Consider the following 7,846-nt stretch of genomic DNA (forward strand, 5'->3'; position numbering starts at 1 on the left):
GCTGGGCTTCCCCGACGCCCGTGAGCCCGGCTGTGCGGCGCCGGTCCGAAGTTGCTCCTGCGTCTGGGCCTTGGCTGGTTCGCGTTTCCAAGACCCGAGCCCGCCCGCTTGGGGCCCCCTCCGCGGCCCCCTCCCGCCTCTGTGGCCCCGTCGCCTGGCCCCTCCGGGCCGGGTCTCCCACTCTCTGGCCCCGCCCCTCGGGCCCTGGCCCCGCCTCTCCGGCCCTGGCCCCGCCTCTCTGGCCCGGCCCGCCTGGTGCTCCGTAGCACCTGCGGCTTGTCTGACCGCTGGAAGAGCCGAGAGTCCCTGGGCCCTGTCCCCGAGGCCAGGCGGCGCAGAGGACACGCGTTACCTGCTCCGTCTGGGGGGCAGGCGGCCAACATCCCAACCCCATTTGGGAGAAACGGGAAGGTTTCGGCTGGTCGCCTGCCCTGGTGTCTCCTGCCCTCTCCCTGCCCACCTCCCATAGTGGAGGCCCCGAAGGCCCCGAAGGGCACCGCTGCACCCTGCGTGGAGTTGACCATGAGACTTAGGGGAGGTCGGCTCCGGGCTTGGATGCCGGGAGCAGAGCCCAGGAGGTAACCCCCGCCTGTGGCAGAGTGTGGAGTGAGAGCCAATACCTGGAGCTGGTGCAGCCATCTTACACCCCTGAGGAAGACGCCGAGAGAATCTCGGAGATGCCAGCCCAAGTCGCTGAGATAATACAGTCCCCACCCCTCTTTGAGGGTATTGCTGTGTGATTAAGGGGAAAAAAGGACAAGAAAAAAGCCCTTTGTTTAAGCCTGTTATACAGTGGCTTCCATACTTGGAAGTAACACAATCATCACTAATAGGCGGAGGCAACAGAAGGTCAGAGGCCTGTCTGGCTGGCAGATGTCCAGGAAGTCTTGTGTTCATGACACTGCCACACAGTGGCACTACACAATGTGCTGTCCCCCTCCAGGAAAGTGATGCTGAAGTATCTTATGCAAGACCCCATTCATATGGTAACATCCTCCTCACTGCCCTCTTCAACTCCTTCCGGTCACCATGGCAACTGGCACCGGAAGTGAGCAGCAAGGATGCATCAGAGAAGATGCGGGCTACAAGCTTAGGAAGGTGGCCTGCACAGCACCAACCTGACCCGCTCTGGCCCCTCAGAGATGTTAGCCCACTCCAGCTGGGTGCACTCCGGCCACCTTCCTGCCTTCTTGGTACCCTTACCGTACCTGCGTACCTGCCCGTTAGGGCCAGCAACGGCCTCCGTCATGTTGGAAACATGCCTTGCATCTGTGTCTGCCCTCCCTACTATCTAGGATACACTGTGCTCCAAGGTGTATGTCATTGGGAGAAAATCTGTCTTCACGGAGTCTCTGGAGAGTTCCTTGCATGGGACCTGGAGTGCATGTGAAATTCTCTTCTACTGCACACTTGTAAATTGCACAGACCGCTGTGCTTATCCCAGCCTTCAAGCTGCTCCATCATCAGCATCCCAGGTGTGGATAGCTAGAACCCAGGGCACAAGTCCGCCGGGGTCGTTGTTCAGGGGCTTGTCAAGATCGGAGGTTCTCTCTCTACAGTGCCCTGTCTTTATTTATTCATTTATTTTTAACTCTTATAGAAAATTTGAAGTATCTGCCGCAGTAAATAGTATAATGATTCCATGCACCTATTACCCGCTTCAACAATCTTTGTCTCCAATCTTGTTTCATGTACAGTCCCCACTCTTGGATTACTTTGAAGCAAATCCTAGACAATTTATGATTTCATCTATAAATATTTCAGTGTATGTCACTAAAAGTTGATAATTACCTTAAAAGTAACCATGATTATCATACCTTAAAGATTAAACGTAATTCCTAATATCATCAAATATCCTTCCAATATTCAAAGCTTCCTGATTGTCTCATAACTTCCTTTGCCTGATTGTTCAAATCGGGTTTGTAAAGGAGAGTACTTTGTGATTGATTCATCTTTCTTTTAAGTCTCTTTGGATCTCTAATTCCCCCTCACCCCACCACCACCTCCTTTTATTTTTAGGTGTGTTTGTTGGAGAGATTGGTTTTTGTCCTGTAAAGTTTCTCACAGTCTGGATTTTTATGGTTACATTTCCGCGGTGTTGTTTGCTGTATTTCTTGTAAAACAGTGGGTATGTCTAGAAGTTCAGGCAGATTCAGGCTTGATTTTTCTTGTGAGACTGCAGCAGAGGCCGTGTGTGCAGTACCTCCCTAGGGGACTCGGAAGATCCAGTTCCTCTCCGTGCTGTCAGCAGCCAGCGGTGGTGGCTGCCGAGATCCATGGCTTCACTGGAGGTTAGGACACAGGGTATCCTAAAGCCAGCATTTCTTCATTTATAGCTAGATACTTCCACGAGAAGTGAAGCCCCCTCATCTACCATGTGGTGATCCTGCCGGGTGGGTTACATGGGACAAGCAGGAGATGTGTTGGATTCTTCTCTGTACCTACTACTTTTCAAAGTAAGGAGTTGGTTCTCCTGTCATTCTTCAAAGGGAACCAATGCATTTTGGTGTTTTGGGTTTTGCTGTTTTTTTTTTTTTAACTTTTTTGGGGGTGTCACTATAAATTTGTAGATTGAAATATGTTTGCCTTTCGCTCCCCTGCAGGTGCTGTCCACGATTGGCCAGCAGAAGCCTCTTTGAACTTACTCCGAAGCCTTTGGTAGGAGCCTTGTTGTTTTTGAGAATGTCCTTGCCGTTTGTGTGACAAGAATCCCCATGTTCGTTGGGTACGTGTCCTGTGTCAGCCCTGCTGTCGGGAGGCAGCATCTAGGGCCGGGAGAGGGCTCTAGTTTTGATTCTAAGATAGAAGCAGAGTCTGAGCAGTCTGAGAGCAGAGTCTGAAGGCCAGAGGCAGGCCACAAGCACAAGAGCTACTCCGTCCTTCGTCTGTACTGTCTTTTGCCCAAGACGGCGCTAACAACTTTCAGATGTTCCCAGCACTGTGGGCGGCTGGTCCTCTTCCCTTGGACTCAGGAATCCGAGCCGTTTCTGACCAGCCCCTTGGTGCAGGGGCCTCAGTGGAGGCAGAAGCTTCCAAGAGCATGTGACTCTATGGGCAGGGGTCACTTCCAATCAAACTCTTACCTCGGGGAGGAGGGTTTCCTGGGCCTGTTGCTTAGTCGGAATATGGAGCTTAGTTTCTGGGCAAAGAGCAAATTCTCACAAGGATTCTGCAAACATTACATGTTCTATCCCTGACAAGTGGATCGTTTATCCTTCTGGAAAGGCTACCTACAGGACTTGGAGAAATTTACTTAACAGCAAAACAGATGACAGCCATAGCTTTCTAATTCCATCGGTTCTTACCAGAGGGAGAGACCTATCAATCATGGTGCATAGGGGGGAGGGGGTCTCAGGCTAAAGTGAGGCTTCGCCAGGTCTCACAGAGCAGCTGTACCGCGGGGAACAGGATTTCGGGATGCCAGCAAAAACAACATTCGCTTCAGAAACAATGTGTAGGAAATATTTATGGAGTCATGAACTCTTGCAAAGAATATAATGAAAGGCAAAAACTCGGAGAAAGTTGGAGAAAAAAATCCAGTTCTCAGAAACGCATGGGATAGGTAATGAGTTTTTTTCTCTTCTCTACTGTCAGGAGAAGGTTCAGAAAGATATTAAGTTCCCTTTGAACATCTTTTTAAAACATAAACGTGTGCTGTGATTGGATTCAGAGAGCATGTCAGGGAGCAGAGGTATCAATCCCGGTTCTGCCCCTGCCCTCCCAAGACTCTGGGCCTCTGCCTGCCCCTCTGCACAAAGCTGGGGGACAGAGGCTTGACTGGCTGCGCAGGACAGGCAGACAGAGCCCACAGCATCCACCCCTGGGGGGACGGTCACTTTGACCACGACAGTCATGGGATTCTCTGTGGCTATTTAATGGAATGAGGCGGTCCTACATGTCCTGTTGTGGAAAGATGCTCAAGCTATGTGAAGTTTGACCAAAAATGAGCGATGGTGATTCTTGTTTAGTGGGGGGGGGACAACTATATGGTCCACTCTTTCCAGGAAAAACACAAGACCCTAGATTACACACACCACACTGAACAGCAGTTACCCCTGAGGATTGGGTGTGTTTATTCGTTATTTCTGTATTGTTGGAAGTCGTTTAGAATGGGCATTATTACTTTGGAAATTTAAAACACATTTTCATTTAGAAAGTGAGAGAATCTGATCCCCTATGTTTGGGCTGGAGTCCATGAATCTGAATTTTCGTGAATTTTCTTGTTCCCCAAGTGATTTCAGATAGACCACCTAAACTAAGGGTCACAGAGTTCTCTTGCGGGTTGAACACTATCCACCCTCTGCTCCCCAGAAAGTATTTGCCTTGTGACTTTGGAAACAGGCAGAGAAGGACCAAATGGGAGAAAAGGAAGGAAAACACTGTGCTGGAGGCATGACCAATGACCTGCAAGGTGTCAGCTCCAGCCTGTGGCTGCACGGCAGTCCTGGGGCCTGCATAGGACCTGCGTCACTGGGTTCCCCATTGTGGCAAGAACGCGGGGTTCAGAGTGGTCATGCCCTTGGAGTGAGTCGCCCGGTTGGTAAATGGCAGAGCTACGGTTACAATCCTGGGTGATCTGAACCTGGAGCCCGTGCACCTTACATTGCATTACCTGTCAGGGACATGAAGTATTTCCCCTACTGGGATCAAGGGTTTTGTTTGCAGTTTAACAATATCAGATCGCTTCTATGGAAAAGGACGGAGGGAGAAGGCCTAGCAGTTAGTACCTAGGCCTCACTGTGCACAGGATCCCGTACTAAGCACTGTTCATAGCATTCCTTTTAATCCTACGGGAAACCAGCCAAGAAGGCAGTTTCCACCCCCATTTCACAGGCAATCAAACTGAGGCTTAGAGATGGAATAACTTTGCCCCAAATGAATGAGTTGGTGGTGGGGTTGAACCTAGGTCTTCCATGTGAAGAGAAGCAGACAAAGAGCAGGAAATGGAAAGAAAAGACAGACAAGTGGGTGTGTTCCCCGAGTCTCCATGGGACTCCCGTTTCTCAGCGCTGTCATCACCCCACATGGCAGTCCTGGGGGCCTTCCCGCCAGCCCAGCACTGCTGGGCCGCCAGCCAGCCTCCCTCCCTCCCAGGGTGCATTTCCTTTGCCTACATAGATAGGTATCCAGTTTCACCAAAGGCCCCCAACTCCTGGATCTGGTTTTAATCAGGAGCTCCAGCTGAGCCCTGGAGCAATTGCTGGCTGTCCTCAGCAAGGCCCAGATGGAGCCCAGCCACCTTCTCTTCCCCAGAGGGCTCCTGGGGAAAGGCGCTTGATTTCTAGAGCTCTGGCTTTGGGTGGTGGCCCTCTGGACACAGCATTCAAGGCCCTTCCTTCAGGCAATGTCTGCAGAGGCTGGGAGATACGCAGGATCAGGCCAACAGCCTCTCTTTACCTAGTGGAGGGCTCTCATTCCTCGGTGATTGTTCAATTGCAGATCTCACCTGCATCTCCTCCTCCCTTCCTGGAAGTGCAAAGTGGCCATACGTGCTGTGCTTGAGGAATCTGTCTTTGGCCAGAAGAGACAGACAAAGAATCACAACTGAAAACCTGCATGACCACGTCTGAGGCAGAAGCCACAGTTCTGTGGGCACATGAGGAGCTCATGACTTATCCTGGCCAGTTCATGGAGGAGTAGGGTTTGGACGAGGAAATGAAGGTGAGGAGGAGTTCTCCAGGCCGTACTGCAGCACCAAGGAAAGGAAAGTGTGCCGGACATTGCAAACGCCAGCAGTCATCCACATGGCCACCTCTGTGTGGATTAGATAAAGGAGCCCCTTCAAGGCAGACACAGAAGGCATCCCATCCCCCGTTTGTGCAGTGCACAAACTACGCAACTGTGCTAGTGGCCCTGGGAGGAGGCCTTGGCAGCTAAATTTTGTTTGTCTTTCACATCTTCTTTCCCCTCCTGGTTATGGACCCCCCTCACCTTTTCTTTAAATGAAGTGATTCTGTGTGGTTACAGTGAGGCTCTCAATCCCAACCTGGGGTCGGCATTTGGTTCAGTCATGGCCAGCCAGTCAGAATACCACATCTTCATGGCCGTGGCGATTGGTTCTGAGAAGGGCATGTGAACCAGGCTGGGCCAGTGAGACCCTTCTGTGTGATTACAGTCCACACATTCAGGGAGGGATGCCCTCTTTCCACTGGGTTTGCTGGGTCTGACTGCTACGGGTAGAGCTTTCGAGACATCGGGTGTTACTTTTGAGAAGCTTCTGCCTGAAAAATGAAGCCAACACGGAAAAATACACAGCTGAGAGATCAGGAGAAAGAGAATTCTGCTATTGTTTGATATTCTTTAAACTCACTCCTAGAACATTCCACGTACAAGAACCAGTAATTTCCCTTTTTGTTTAATCTAGTTTGAGTTTTTATGCCTACAATCAAAAGAACTAACTATTATGGAAAGAATTGCTGGGATTCCAGCCAGTGGACACAGAGCCTTCAGAGCTTTGGAAATCCAAACCCAGAAAGCTCTGGCTGGGGCCTCGACGTTTCTAAATCAAGAGCTGGGGATGAGAACACGGCATGGGGACCAGATGGGCTCCACTCAAAACCTTTCCCAGGTGGTATCCCCTGTGTGCTTGCTGCTGCCCCGGGAGCCAAGGGGGGCTGGGCAGCTGAGGCACAGGCTTGGTACCTGGTACACGGTAAGGCTGGTGATGAGCTTGGGGTGCACTGGGGTCTGGCAGTCTGGGGAGGACCAGCAGGGGATGGCTGCCTTGTGAGTTGGCAGGAAGAATGTCTTCCGTGAGCTCCTGGGAAATCTGACGGGACTCAGGACTCGTTTTGTGTAATGCAATCCACTCTCATGCCCCTGGGCCTTTGTATGTGCTGATCCCTCAGCCTAGGACCCCACCCCCTGACTTCGTCCATCTGGCAAACTTCTAGTCTGCCTCTGAAATTCAGCTTGAGGGGTACCTCTTCTGGGCAGTTGTAGACATGCCCACAAATCTCCTGCCTCTCCTCCCCATGAGAGACCCACTGCGTGTCCATGTACCTTGAATCAGTTTGGCCTTACAGCTCTGACTCTGACCAGTCATAAGTGTTGGAGGGGACGCTGTGTGTCTTCAGAGGCTACGTCATCAAAGGCCGTGCAGCATCTGTCTTGTTCACTTGGGGCATTCATCCCTGAGTCCCTGAGATGCCGTGTAGGAAGTCTGAGGCCACCACACTGCAGAGCCCACCCAGAGGCCTTTAAGGGGCAGTGGAGCCCCTTCTTCAGCCGGCCCAGTAGTTCCCCAGGCATCACGAGGCAGGCAGGAGGCAGCCCCCCAGTGCCCGCCCCCCATTCCTGCGCCCTAGAATCTGCAGACACACACAGGTTCTTCTGGAGCAAAAGATAACTGGAACTCCACCCGAGTCCTTCGGGCAAACTCAGTGCTTTCTCCTCTGGTTTTCTTTTCCTCCTGAGTCCCTGGAATGTGGCTCCAGCAGAGCCCTGACCACACTGGCTGTAACCGTCTCAGTGCACACCCGTCTCCTCTGCTGTACTATGTGGTCCTGGGAGATAGGGGGCCCGGGGGCAGGAGACAGGGACAGGTCTCCATCTCCGTGTTTCCCTGCCGGGGAACGGCACTCACGAGGTGTTAGCAGAGGGAGAGGGAGGGACAGTGGCTGGGGGAAGTTCTATGCAAGCTCCGTGGTCACAGATGGCCAGCCAGGTGGGCAACGCAGGCTGTGGGCGGTGACCCTGGAGGTCAGGGTGAGGCCCACGACAAGTATGATGGCAAATGAAGCCATTGCAGTAAATGCTGCCTCAGGCTCCTTCTGTCTGCACCAACCCTGGGCAGCACCAGCCCCAGGGACTGGAGAGGGCAAGCCCCAACGTGGGCGGAGAGATG

At 52.2% G+C, this 7,846-nt stretch overlaps 1 long non-coding RNA gene across 1 annotated transcript; it reads left to right on the forward strand.

The window, feature by feature from the left end:
• Positions 1-217: 217 nt before the first annotated feature.
• LOC111095244 lies at positions 218-5,964 on the forward strand. The gene is made up of 3 exons (XR_005357149.1): positions 218-1,475; positions 2,604-3,562; positions 5,440-5,964. It is a non-coding gene; the product is annotated as an uncharacterized LOC111095244 (long non-coding RNA).
• Positions 5,965-7,846: the final 1,882 nt, after the last annotated feature.

Source organism: Canis lupus, chromosome 3, assembly GCF_011100685.1.
Source record: "Canis lupus familiaris isolate Mischka breed German Shepherd chromosome 3, alternate assembly UU_Cfam_GSD_1.0, whole genome shotgun sequence".
Classification (NCBI taxonomy): domain Eukaryota; kingdom Metazoa; phylum Chordata; class Mammalia; order Carnivora; family Canidae; genus Canis; species Canis lupus.